Consider the following 14,546-nt stretch of genomic DNA (forward strand, 5'->3'; position numbering starts at 1 on the left):
TTGGCCAGTCTCCATGGTGTAAATGCACCATGAACATGTTATCAACAGGGTTTTGACCAGCTCTCAGAATTCTTGAAAATTCCCCCAATCAGCTCTGGTGAGCCGGGACAGGCTGGCTCTAGCCAGCGCACCGCTCATTCTATCTGTTGTGACTTGGCGCCAATACATGAAAGATGGAACTTTCTGGAGGCCAGAAGCTGGAAAGCCAGGAGCAGACTGAGATTGGCCGGCCCCAGGTCGAAGGTGAGAAGCGAGAGAACCTTGATGAAAAGGCTCTTATCAAAGGAGGGTAGCTATGCCAAAGTGAGGCCAGACACGCCTCCAAGATCTTGAAGCCAGCGATGTCCAGCACCCCAGTGAAGAACCGCCTCTGCATCTTGGTGTCCAAGATCTTGTTGATCCTGACCACCAGCCCCTTGAACGTCTTGTCATACACGGCCTTGCCCAGGGCCCCGAGGGATTTCTGGCACTGCTCCACGTTCTGGCCCTTCTGCACCAGCTCATTGCCTCCTTTGACCCGCAGCCTGATGATGCCCTTCTGGAGCTCCCTGAAGTTGAGACCCATGAGGTGGGCAACTTTGTTGGCCACTGAGCAGGGACAGAAAAAGCAGGGGAGTGAAAGATGGTGCCCTGCCCTGGAGAACCCCAGCCCCCGTCTATTGTGTTTAGAGAGGGGGTTGTGGGGAGAGAGGAGGAGACCTCCCCCATGTTGCCATCGAAAAAACAGGGGTCTGAAGCTGTGGCATAGATATACAATGGCATACTATGCAGCCATGAAAAAGAATGAAATTTCACCATCTGCAGCAGTGTGGCAGGACTGGAAGGTCATTATGGTCGGTGCAATAAGTCAGACAGCTAAAGACCTCTTGTATGTGGAATCTAATATAACAAGCTAGTGAGTATAACCTGATAGAAGCAGACTCACAGATACAGAGAACAAACTAGTGGCTACCAGTGTGGAGAGGGAAGCGGGGAGGGGCAGGATGGAGTAGAGGAGTAAGAGGTACAAACTATTAGGTAGAAAATAAGCTACAAGGATCTATTGTACAGCACGGGGAATATAGCCAATATTTTATAATAACTATAAATGGAGTATAACCTATGTTGTACACTTGTAACATTATATTGTACATCAACTATACTTTGATTTTAAAAATTTAGAAATATTGGGGAAGAAAAGAAAACAGAAGTCTGATAACGGTTTCTGCACTCGCTCGCTCCAGGTCAAGCGGCAAAGTGATATAGAAACCACAATTATGTCTCTCACTCTGTCATGCTTTTTCGTGGCTCTCGGCATCTGGTATTAAAGGAACATCCTTGGTTTACCGGGTGTCTCTGACATGCGTAGGAAGCCCTGGAGAGCCCCAAGCCCCCCCTGCCGCCACTGCTGGCCACCCGCTCCCCGCACAGCCCCCGCCCCACGCCTGCCCTCTGTGGTGTCCACCTTGGCCTGCCGCTCTCTGGGTTTCTGCCTGAGCTTCACGTTCCCGAAGTGCGTGATGCCCCCTAGTCAGCTTATATACGTCCGTCTTCTCAGTGCTGAAACCCAGCATATCAAAGGCTTCCTGCAAGGCCATCGGGGGAAGAACACCAAGGAGCTCCTGGCTTCCTGTTTCTCGGAGTGGAGGTCACCATCAGGGGGCACCAATGGGCCATGGCGGCTCGGTCTGGACGCTGGAGGTCAGACAGACCCTGACCGGGGTGAGTCTCCTCCCAGGAGCCCAGGCCAGATGCTCTGCAAGGTAGTCCTTGTATTCGTTTAACCTTCCGGCCTCAGTGTAGCCATCTGCAAAATGGGGCCTGTAGGTGGTCATAAAGATAGACCGGAGTGATAGGAACAAACGGGAAGTAGTGTTATAATCCCCACCATTATTGTACAGGCTCCTTGCTAGGTCCTGAGAGAAGGGGAAGGCGAAGATGCATCAGGATTTGATTCTTTTGTCAAAAAAAGAGAGAGTTACACAGCATTCTAACGGAAGTCCCAGGTGCTCAGCATCACAGAGGAGGAGAGAGAGGTGCCGTGGGAACTGGAGGGACCAGAGGGTGATGTCTCGCTGGGCTGGGGAGGAGGAGGAGTTATGTGGAGTAGACCGCCCCGCAAGTCCCTGTTGAGTAACAGTTCAACTCTGCAGAGAGAAAATCTGCTCACTATGATGCACTTGGGGAAAACGCCGGCTGCAACCCCAGAAATCTCCACGGGACAATCCAGGCTGCTGCCTGGCAACTCTGCGTGTGGCCTCCGGCCCCGCCCCACCCAGTTCAGACGGCAGTGCCTGCAGGCCGCAGAGTCGCCCCGTCTTTCGCCGGCCATGCCCACCCACCCGCGTCTGTGATCTGCAGCTCCTCCCCGTCGTGCATGTTACCCACCACGGTGATGCCCTGTCTCACCCAGGGGCACTCCTTCGGGTTGGGGACCAGCAGCAGCCTTTCTGCAAGAAAGCAGGTTAGCGGGCTGGTGACGCGTGGTTTCCTTCTTTTTTGGTTTTTTTAAAAGATTTTTTTTGACGTGGACCAGTTTTCAGTCCTTTGTAGAATTTGTCACAATATTGCTTCTGTTTTATGTTTTGTCTTTTTGGCCCTGAGGCACACAGAATCTTAGCTCCCTGACCACAGGGATCGAACTCACACCCCCTGCGTTGGGAGGCGAAGTCTTAACCACTGGAATGCCAGAGAAGTCCCTTCTTTTTAATTTTTAAGCTCAATCTCTAAATGCCTCCCCGTGCCATGTATGATGGTGTTATTGTGGTGGTTACAGAACTGAATACAATGTGCTCCGTGCCCCTTGAGGTCACCTGGACTCAGGGAGGGACTTGAATGAGGCATGTAAGGAACTCTGGAGTGACCGGAGGGTCTCAGGAATGGCTGTGCCCTTTCTCACTTGGTCCAGGACCTGGCATCTAGTAGACAACTAGTAGATGTTTCTGGAATAAATGAATGCACATCTTTCTATTCTCTCTCCTGTAAAAAGCAGGTCATGCTCAAAGGAAGAAGTAAACCAAAGATTGTAATCACTTGCATATGATATGCCTGGGATATTGTCACTTTTACAAAGAAACACACTCACTTCTATTTTCCTTCAAATATGTGCCCCTCTTGTTCTGTCTTTTTCACTTTTGGAAGAGACATGGATGCAAGAAATACTGTCCTTTCCTTTTCTCTCTACTGTTGAGAGAAATTACAGCCTGAGAAGGAACATAAATGGTGCCTGCCACTCTGCTCCAGGGTCAGGAAGGCAGTAGGGCTTGGTGGGGAGTGTGGTAGACAGGAGAGCTTGAGCTCCATCCAGAGGGCCCACGAACACTCAACTTCCCTGACGCGTGCCGCATGCCTCTCTCTCTCTGGACCTTAGCTTCTGAGCAGGTCTGCCATGGACAGTTGAGCAGGTTGTTGGCTGCACCAGGGCATCCAGCTGAGGGCATGAATGCAGTCCACTTGCTGAACTGTGCCCAGGGTGGACTGTGTCCACATGCAGTGGTCCTGGGCTGACCTCTCTGCTGCTGTCTGAGCAAGACACGGAAGGCGTGCGTGCATGCTCAGTTGCTCTGTCGAGTTTGACTCTTTGTGACCCCGTGGACTGTAGCCTGTCAGGCTCCTCTGTCCATGGGATTTTCCAGGCAAACATACTGGAGTGGGCTGGCCATTTGCTTTTCCAGGGGATCTTCCCAACCCAGGGATCGAACCTGTGTTTTCTGCCTCTGCTGAATTGGCAGGCAGATTCTTCACCGCTCAGTCACTTGGGAAACCCAGACAAGGAGTCAGGGGAGGAGGCAGGTGGATCTAAAGCCCTGCACCCCAGGTCCATGTCTCAACCATGGCATCTCAAAGCCCCATCTGTGAAATGGGCCAGCAATGGTGTGAAGCCTCACAGGCTATTGTGAAGGTGGGTGTGAATCGAGCTTTGAGAAACTTCCCTGTAACCTCTTCACATGATTCTCAACTAAAGAGATTTGTGTAGAACCACAGAACCCCTCCACACACAGGAAATTCTTTCGTTATTGGAAATAGTGGAAAAGCAGTTAAGGGATAATGAGAGAGATGTGAAGATCTTTACCGACAAGCTCAGGCTTCCTGTTGGAGAGAATCTGGTAGAAAATGTGGTAGCTCCTCTCGGCTGCTTGCCGTGAGATGACACGAGATTTCTCCAAGAGATCTGGGAAAGAAGAAGCCAACTTACCCGTGAGTTCAGCCCATTCTCCCTGGAGTGTGGGGCTCCCCTCCCCATAGAGCCCAGTGCCATGTCCAGGCATGCGCCCTCTTCCCTCTCCCCCAGACCCATGGCCAGGGCAGGGGGCTGGCTCCTGAAGGAGGGGGGCCCGGGAGTAGGGCTGACCTCCCGCGTGTGAGCCAGGCTATGCTCAGCCGGGCCCCGCGCTTGAGTCCCTCTGCTGCTATGTGGAAATTCTCAGTACGTTTGGAACAAGGGGCCCATGCTTTCACTGTGCGCTGTACCCCATAATGGTAGCTGGTCCTGCCCGCCCAAGAACCTTCTGAAAAAGGCCTGACTCACAGCTCTCGATGTCAGCTTCCGCCAACTTGCCCGTAGCTCCAAAGTGGATCCAGATGAACTTGCCCTGGGCAGGGAGGGTCATGAGGGAGCACGTGTGGCACTCCAGACCAAGCTTGTCACCTGGTCACTCACTGGCTGCGGTCGCTCATTGACCGCCCCACCATGCCGCGTCCCCCACCCCCGAATTCTAAGGGTACTGAAGGAAGGTGACTGGGCCAGAGGTGGCTGTACGTGGAGTTCTGGATTTCCCACTCAGACAGGCAGAGAAGGAAGTGGGCAGGTCTTGGAGCTAAACCTATGGTCTGGGGGGTAGCCTGCAGCTTTGGGGCATCTTATGGAGCAGAGGAGTGCCCTGCTAGGACCCTCTGGAATTCCACCCTAGGCAGGCGTACTGGGAATTATCAGTCCTGAATATTCATTGGAAAGAGTGATGCTGAAGCTGAAACTCCAATACTTTGGCCACCTGATGCAAAGAACTGACTCATTAGAAGAGACCCTGATCCTGGGAAAGATTGAAGATGGGAGGAGAAGGGGACGACAGAGGATGAGATTGTTGGATGGCATCACCGACTCAATGGGTAGGAGTTTGAGTAAGCTCCGGGGGTTGGCAATGGACAGGGAGGGAGGCCTGGCGTGCTGCAGTCCATGGGGTTGCAGAGTCGGACTGAGTGACTGAACTGACAGACACATAGAGGGCGCTGTTCCAAGTCTCCTTAAAGAGAGACACCAAATCAGTCAAGGACAAACTCTCCTGGAAATCGGAGTCTCAACGTCTCCATCACCTTTTGCCCTCACCTCCTCCCCGCCCAGCCCTCTTCTCCAGGCAGTGAGAGGCCCTGCTGACCCCAGCAGGAGATACGGGGTCAGCAGGGAAAGGCAGGGCACCACTGAGCTCCATCCATGACCCAGCTCCCACCAGGCAGGCTTCAGGGCCACCAGGGCCCTGGGGACAGCGCCTTTCCCGCATCCCGCCGCTGTGGGGCCCCTGGGTGGGGGTGGGGGGATCAGCCTCCAGCCGCTGCGATCTCTGGGTTCCTGTTCTGACTTCTTAATCCTTCCATCACCTTGTGCCCACTTCTCTGCACTCAAGGCCCCTGGATTTAAATACTGAATTGGACTCTTTTTGTTTGTTTTTTAAAGCATTATTTATTATAAACCATTTTGTTTTTATTTATTAATATTTTTTGGCCACGCTGCACGACTTGTGGGGGGGAGCGGCCTTAGCTCCCCAACCAGAGATTGATCCTGTGTCCCCTGGGTTGGCAGTGTGGAGTCTTAACCACTGGACCGCCAGGGAAGTTCCTGACTGATAACAATCTCTGGGAAGGAGATGCTGGGACTTGTGTCATCCCACTGGTGAGTGTCAGTCAGCCCTGATTTCCTCCCTTGGGACGGGGTGATAAAGCCTTTCCCACCACCCTGGGGTCACCCCTGCCACCGTCACATTGATGAAGCTGGAGGAGGTGTTGTTTCTGGTGGTCTTGGCGTTCCTGAATGCTTCTAGTACAGGGTTTGCCTGGATGACTTGCTCCTCCAGGGACCCCTGACCCAGAGAGAAACACAAGGTGGGCTGGCCTGTCGGCTGCTGCCTGGGAACCCAGGGCTTTCAAATGACATGGTGTATGTGCCAGGAGCCCAGGAGAGGCACGGACTTGGGGAGGCGGGGAGAGAAGGACTGAGGAGACATGAGAGGAGGGCCACCACCTGAGGACTGTCCCCCGCAGCCCCTGCCATCGGAGCCCCCCTGCCAGACGACAGGCCTTGATTCTTAGCTGCTGTTTCTTTCCTTTGCTCTTGGTGGAGAGACTCCTATGTGAACCTTAAAACCATTCCCGGGCATCCCTGGTGCTCCTCCAAAGTCTTCCTTTCCTCTCTGTTGGCTTTTTACAGTTGCCGCTGGCCCAGCTAGTGCTCCCTGGGCCCTGGGTGTAAGGTACAGTTCCGGCGAGGCAGAAAAGGAAAGACGACCTCAACAGAAGTAGGTTACCTTTATTCAGGCAAGGAGGGGTGACAGTCGGCCTAACGACCAGGCTGAGCGCCAAGAGGGATCAGGGAGGCTTCATACTTATAGGGAGGTTTGTGGAAGCGATAAGGGAAACGTCAATCAAGTGGGATATTTTGAGTATTCTTTTGTTGAGATGACACTTGTAGTTGGGCAGGGGGTGATAAGCCTTCTGGGTGGGTGTAGGGGGTGGCAGGTTTCCGGACAGGGGGTGATAAGTTCCAGATAGATGCAGCTGGCCTGGAGCATCAGGATGGAACTAAAGTTATGCTTTGTTTTCTCCGAAGTTAGATGATTCAGCAAGGGGCCTTTGAGACTGTTGTTCTCTTTTCTAGGCCCAAAAGACTCCTTCACTGGGGCTCCCAGGCCTGCAGAAGCAGCTGAGCCAGGAGCTGGCAGTCCCTTCTCTCCCCTGCCAAGCACACGGGGCTCTGGCATGGCACTTCTAGGGGCAGATGTGGCCTGGGGCATCAGAGTCTGTCCAGTCGGTCAGTCAGATCTGGATCTGCAGCCATCTTCTCCTCATGGGACTCCACCCAAGTTGCTTATCTCCAAGCGACCATCTCCTCATCTGTAAAGTGGCCCTAACCCAGAGAGCAGCTGTGAGGGTCACAGGGCTCTGCTGTGTGGACCCAGAGACCCCAAGTGTCCCCAGACGGCCCTCCCTTCCCATCTGAGGACTGTTTGCTAGTTCCTCCGATGTTGCCAAAGTACGGGACGACTTTCTTCGTGTTCTCAGTCTTGCCGGCACCAGATTCTCCCCTGCAGATGGAGAGCAGGAGCAGACAAGTGAAGGGCAGAGAGGGGAGTGGCTGCAGAGAGGCAAAGAGATGCAAGGTCCAGGCTGGGCGTCTTCACATCCCAGCCATCCGGCCAGACAGGGTGGGGCGGGAGGGGACTTGGGCCCTGAAACCCCTCACCCCAACTCAGCTGAGCAGATGCAGCCTTACCCTGCTAGGCCCACTTGTTCCCAGCCTGCAGATTTCCATACAAAGTCCCCCCAATTAATTCTAAGAAGGCTTAATTACATGTGTAAGACACAGACCTAATTACATGTCTATAGACTGGGAGGCAGAAGGGACACTTAAGTGATTAGTGTAGACTGGATTTCACACTTTGTAGGGAGGAAACAGTCAACAGGGAGATGTAATTAGAAAAATTAGAAAACACTTAGAAACTCAACACTTGGCATCACCCTAGCCATGCCGCCTGCATCTCCCTGCATCCCGCCCGGCTTGGAGTGTAGCTGCAGTGGCCAGCGGACGAAGAAGAGCTAGGATCCCGTGGGGTCTGAGGCGACAGGCCTGCCACTGCAGTCCACATCCTTGCTGAAGGGCCCAAGAATTTACCAGCCACTCCATTTCTACCAGCCCCATCCCAGAAAACTGCCTAGTCATAAGCAACATAAATAGTAACATTAATAAAAATCACTTTGCACTGCATGGCAAAGATGGCCCAGGGAATGGTTAAGGGTTGACTTGAGTTCTGGACATTATTTAGCTCGTTATCCCATGTTTTTGTGATGTTTAAATGAGATGGGGTGTGAGGTAGGGCTGGTACTTAGCAAGTGCACTCACCAAGCAATATTAAAAAAAAAATCTTCAGTGGGTGATGAGGGATCAAGGTTGGGACTGGGTAGCACGGGGGTCTTATGCATTTGGAGCCCCAGCGGCAAAGGGATTTTTCTTGCCCCGCCATGGTGGACCCGGCAGCCCCCTCCTATCCCCACCCCCACACACACCCATGAGCCTGTCGTGGTAGGTGCTGTCCTAGATGGAGAAGGGGTGGGGTGACATCTCTGTGCATGCTTCTTGCCTTTGTACATGTTGGCCACGCGGGCCCCGTGGATGGGCAGCCACCGGTAGGGGCTGACTGTCACACAGAGCAAGGCTGAGTTGGTCTGGTGAGAGGAAAGGAAGAGGATTAGCTGGCCCTTCTCCCGACACCCTCTTCCCTCTGAACCCCGGCCCATCACAGAGCATCCTGGCTGGAGCATCCTGCCAGCCTGGAAAGATTCTGTGATGCTCTCTCTGAGAGCAGAATCTATGCCTGACTCTTTATCCAGTAGGCAAAACCAGGCTTCTCTTTAATATGTATCTGTTTCATTTTCTTTTGGTCTAATTATTGGGTTGGCCAAAATTTCACTAGGGTTTTTTTTGTAACATCTTACGGGAAAACCAGACGATCTTTTTGGCCAACCCCAGTATCTGACTTGATAACGTAATCGTTTCTACGGACAAATACGCAGCAAAACGTCCCCCAGCTGCCAAGTGCCCGCCCCCTCCTCCCAGAAGGAAGCACTGTGTTGGTTTCTAATATCCTTTTCTCGTAGTATACAAACAAACCCAGAGATACGTTCTTATCCCCTCACCTTGTTCTTAAAGCAAACAATCGTCTTCTAGGACACTGATTATTTTTTATTTTTTTAACGGGAAAAAATTTTTTTGAAGCACGGTTGATTTACAATGTTGTGTTCATTTCTGCTGTATGGCAAGGTGATTCAGTTATACGTATATATTCTTTTTTCATCATCTTTTCCATTATGGTTATCACAGAATCTTGAATATAGTTACCTGTAGTGTCCAGTAGGACCATGTTGTTTCCCCCTCCTGTAGATAAAAGCTTGCATGTGCTAATCCCCGAGTCCTACTCCTTCCCCGTCCCACCCCGTACCCATCCCCTTTGGCAACTACCAGCCTGTTCTCAGGGTCTCTGGGTCTGTTTCTGTTCCGTAGACATGTTCATTTCTGTCGTATTTTAGATTTCACATACATGATACTGTTTCATATCTTGATTTTTGGATTTATTTCATGGGGGAGGTTTTCCCTGACAGTTCAGGGAGTTCTTACTTTGTGGACACAATCCGCCAACTGGTGGGCAATTGGGATTGGTCTACTCTTAAGAAGATATTATTTTACCGTATGGCAATTTTTTCAGGAAATCATCCCATTTAAAGAAAAAAAAAATCAGAAAAACCAATGAAGTAGTGAAAGAAATTATTTGAGGGCAGAAAATGACCACATCCGTGGGTCCCAAACTTCTCCTGCTGGACGTTCACACTGACCTCTTTTGCCTCCACTCTCTGCCTCTCTTCATGTCAACTCGAAAACTTTCCATTTTGGTCCAAGCCGGGTACACACCCCCAGCTTCTCCTTAGCAGAGCTGCATTATATTGCATTTTAAAAAAAGGAACCTTATTAAATAGAAAGCGACCCAAAGAAAGAGGAGCAAAGAGGAGGCAGAGAACCCAAGTGAAGATGTAAGATGTAAGATGCACTGTATCTCAGCCGGGATCCAGCCACTGAGTCGCTCTTTTCCTCCAGCCCTGTCCTGGGGGTTGGGGTGGGGCAGAGAGAGCAGACCAGAAGCGAGTTCTGTCTGTGTCTGGGCCAGAAGGAAAAGGAGAGGTCCCCACCGCCCTTGCAGGGGGGACACGAGAGGGCGGCTGCCCTGCCGACCCCAGTATTTCAGTCAGTGGTTCAACCGAGGTGTTTGGATTCAAGAGGAGACTCCTGCCCTCTCCACAGACTGCAGGCCACTCTCCACAGAGCCTGCAGTCCCTTCGCCCAGAGTCGTGGTGTGGCCAGCCTTGGGAGCAAGCGCTCAGCTGCAGAGGGGCTCTGAGCAAGCCCAGGCCCTGAGCTTGACCTTGAGCCCACACGGACATTCTCCGCCCAAGCTCAAGGCGCAGCCAGGCTGCAGACGTGGCTCTTCCCAGACTGAAATCCAGTGATGCCCCCACCAGCCTACGGGCCCAGCAAATGACCCCAAGAGTTTTCCAGAGACCCTCCAGCACCGCCTGTAGCTCTGGTGCTGCAGAAGGTCTGAATCTGGAACTGAAGCAGTATTGAAGTAGGGCAAGGGGAAGAAGCCAGCGGCAGCCAGCGGCAGGGAAGTCCCCTGACCTTGAAGCTGGGCCCCAGCTCACCCAGCCCTACCAGATTGCCTCTTTCCTTTCTAGTAAAGACATGTAGTTAGGCAGACACGTAAACTTCCTGATATCCCAGTTTTGAGTTTAGCCTCCAGCACCTTTGGGAAGTCTTAGGATTTCTAAGACAGTTAAGGGACCGATGGTAACTCACTGTGCTGATCCTAGCAAAGTACTTGTTGAATGAGTGAATGCTTGAATGGATGGATAGAAGGAAGGGAGAAATGAAAGATGGAAGAATGGTAGGAAAGGAAAGATGAACGGATGGATGGAGGATGGATGGGCGGACAGGGAAAGACGTTTAATGAAGCCGTATGACGTCACTGGGTGGAAATGATGTTTTGATTGGAGGGTCTGCTGGGATGGGTCAGGAGGAGCACTTGTGGATGACAGCCTCAGCAAAGAGTGTATCAGCTGCCCACAGAGATCGTACCATCACTGAGGTGCCAAAGCCTCGGGGTGGAAATTCTGATCTGTCAAAAGCATGGTCCCTCTGCCTTTGTCCCAGACATAACACGCATGGGTTGTTGGGGAGGGGATTGCGCCCTCCCTGTCAGGAGAGGGGCCGAAGAACTGCAGTCACCCCCTCCTCCCCACCCTGGCCCTGGCACTCATATAGATCCTCATGTTGATGTAGCATTGACGCAGATTGTCCAGGACGCTGGCCTCGTTCAGGAAAGTCATATCAGCCATGTCGCTGGCTTGGTAGAATTTGGAAGGGTTCATCTTTCTTCACGATGAGCGTCTGGGGGTCAAAACACAGCACACGCATCAGGACACAGTACTGTCTGTCTCACGACCACGGCAGCATCGGGCAGAGTACCACCCGCTCTCTGGCGTCGGGCGAAAAACTGGATCAGTGGGCCCAACTCCTGGTGCAGCCCTGTCCCATCGAGTTGGGACGGGGAGGAACATCCACGGCCCTCTGAGCTCTAGGTGCCTCCCCTCTGAAGCAGGGATGACAGTGGCTTCCTCGGCTGGTTGCTGGGAGGATTATATGAACTGAAGGGCATCAAGTAAAAAGACCTTGATGTTCCCTCCCTATGTTCAGAGTACCTCCAACCAGTGCTTCTCTTTCAGCCAAGTCCATTCTGGTAGCTGAACTTGCTCATTGATCCCAGGGACCCTGTGCAGAGATGCGACTCTTGGCCCTCTGCCTTGAGAATTAGCAGTGGTTTCCAAATAGCAATGAACTTTTCCATTAAAAAAAGTCATTCCCCTTGCTCTCACTAAACCACCTTGAAGGATAAAATTGAAAGCAAGCTAGCACACAAGACCAAAAAGAAAAAAAGACAACAATGATGAACAGTAGATATTTTAGGGTAAAAATAATACAACCAATTCCCATCCCCACTCTGCACCCCAGCTTTTCCTCTGTAAATGAAAACTAGCACCCGCTCTTGTGGCAGCATCTGGGACCAGAGCTCAAGGCATGTGATCAAGAAAACAAATATCTTTCTGCTGCCTGAAGCCTGAGATGTGAGGCTCAAACACCTACTGGGATTTCTGGGACTTTTAATAATTTATGAGTTCAACAGGCAAATAATTTGAAATCTTGACGGCTCTGGAAAACCCACCCAGTAACGGTCACCACGCCCACAGTAAATCCAGCGAGGTTTCATTCAGGGTCCATTTCTGGTAATTTCCTGATCTCTGGGCCTGACCCACAGGCAAACACTTGTCTCTCAGCCTCAGCAGAGAAATGGAATCCTGTGCCTTTATCATTAAGAGCCAGATGAGTCGGTCTTTTCCGTCCCAAACCCTGCCGTGTGCGTGTCTACTGCAGACGCTCCCAGAAGTTGTGTTGTCTTTAAATTGTACCCAAACTGGGGCCTCTGGTGCTTCGCTCTCATCATCCATCATTCCTGGCAACACTGCAGTGCCCTGCCCTTCTGAGAAGGATGCTTCTCCCGCAAGTTAATCTTGACTTTCACATTCAAACCCACTGGACCCCAGCGGCAGCCTCCTTTTTCCTGTGGCCACTCCTCTCAAAGAGGGGCGAGGCACAGAGTAAAGCTTAGATATTGCCAAGTTCTGATCATGGAAGGTCTCTGTGCCCTTATTCCTGAAATTACCCAAGGGCTGATCACATGCTCCCCCCCAACCCCCCACCCCCCGCAGCCCACTTGGAAGATGAGGAGACGCTACAGAAGGGGCATGGACGTTGGACCCAGACACAGTAAGCTTTGGGTTTTTGTTTTTCCAGATTTGTCAGTTTTATTTTTTTAAACTTTTAATTTTATATTGGAGTATAGCCAATTAACAGCATTGTGATAGTTTCAAGTGGACAGCAAAAGGACTCAGCCATACATATACACGTATCCATTCTTCCCTAAACTCCCCTCCCATCCAGGCTACCTCGTAACATTGAGCAGAGTTCCCTGTGCTATATAGTAGGACCTACCTTGTTGGCCATCCATTTTAACTATAGCAGAGTGTACATGCCGACCCCAAACTCCCTATCTCTTCCCCCTACTCTCACACCTGGCAACCCTAAGTTTGTTCTCTGTGAGTCCAGATGCAGCAAGCTTTGAATCTGAATTCATCATTCACTGTCTTTGTGGCTGTAGGCAAGTTCCCTAAAATCTCTTTAATCTTCTGCAAAATAGGGTTCATTCATCCTACTACCATAAGATTATTAAAAGGATTAAGCAAAATATCCAGTGCCTCCCCAGGAGTCTGCCCCAGGTGAGGGGTCTCCTAAACCAGATTTTCTAGCCACTCTCTGAAGTCCGTCCTTGTAGCTGGACACAGTGTGGACCAACAGAGAGGGCTGTGCTAGTAAACCAGCTATATGGGGGGAAAAAAAATCCATGATTTGTAGCTTTTGTCAATTCCACCATGGCTGACACCAGGACGCCAAAGGTTTAACGACTACCGGCAAAGCCCCTGAATGTTTAGGGTTGGATCCTTTTAAGCCAGGACAAGGCAGCCCCAGCTCAGCACCACCATGCAGCAAGGGGCTCGGTGCCACCGTCTGTAGCTCATGACACTGGAGAGCTCAGCTGGGTTGCCCAGGGCATTCCAGGTCCTGTCTCACAGTCCTCACGCCATCATGGGCACATCACACAATTCCTGATGGATGGGATGCTCCTCCTCACTCTTGATGGGATGCTCCTTCTCACGGTTAGAAAATTGATTCCACATGAGAGCTGTCTGGGGCTTTAAAGATAAGTAACTCTCATGATGGGCTTCCTAGGTGGCTTAAGTGGTAAAAAGTCTGCCTGCCAGTGCAGGAGCTGCAGGAGATGCAAGTTTGATCTCTGGGCCAGGAAGATCCCCTGGAGGAGGACATGGCAACCCACTTCCGTATTCTTGCCTGGAGAATCCCACGGACAGAGGAGCCTGGCGGGCTACAGTCCATGGGGTCGCAAGGAGTCAGTCGGATATGCCTGAAACAACTGAGCGCGCACACACGCAACTCTCGTTATGATCTCTTCCACACATTCACTGTTTTACAGAGCATACAAAGTACTTTCATGTCCTATCCCATTTGAATCTCTACTGTAAGAAAACCAAAGGTCAGAGAGGGAAAGTGTTTTGCTCAGGGCCCCACAGGCTGAGTGTCATTGAGTCTGCACTTGAACCCAGCACAGGGGACTCAGAGGCGTCTGCTCTTCTTGCCACCCTGCCTCTTGAGTCCTAGGGTTTCAGCACTCCTAAAGCTCAGTTTCATCCTGGGGATCATTTCCCACCCACCTGGTTGGTGATCGTCTTCATGGTGACTTGGTCACCCTGTTCAGACTGGTTCTCCCCAGCAACCAAGCCCCCCTTCTCATTCTTGACCCCGCTGGACCTCTTGATGTCATAGGGCTTGTTCATGGCTTCGATCCTCCCCTTATCGGGAGGTACCAGGAAGGGCATCTGGTCCACATTAGCCCCACATTCACCTTTGTATGCACCGGGCATCGTGGCTCAGCTGAGGGAGGAGCAGAAAGGAACCACTGGTGGGAGCCAGGGCTTCCCTGGGTGCTAGAGGAAAAAGAGAGGATGGTTTACAAAACTGTTGTATAGGCTGGGGCTGCTTCTCATGTCACTTTCATTGTCTTGGTGCTATTAGGTCTTAATAACCAAGAATAATGGCTTCCCAGGTGGTGCTAGTGGTAAAA

At 51.6% G+C, this 14,546-nt stretch overlaps 1 pseudogene; it reads right to left on the reverse strand.

Annotated features, from left to right (window-relative positions):
- LOC133063251 (myosin-16-like) overlaps window positions 1–14,346 on the reverse strand; it is a 41,818-nt pseudogene extending 27,472 nt beyond the window's left edge.
- Window positions 14,347–14,546: the final 200 nt, after the last annotated feature.

Source organism: Dama dama, chromosome 10 (genome assembly GCF_033118175.1).
Source record: "Dama dama isolate Ldn47 chromosome 10, ASM3311817v1, whole genome shotgun sequence".
Lineage (NCBI taxonomy): Eukaryota > Metazoa > Chordata > Mammalia > Artiodactyla > Cervidae > Dama > Dama dama.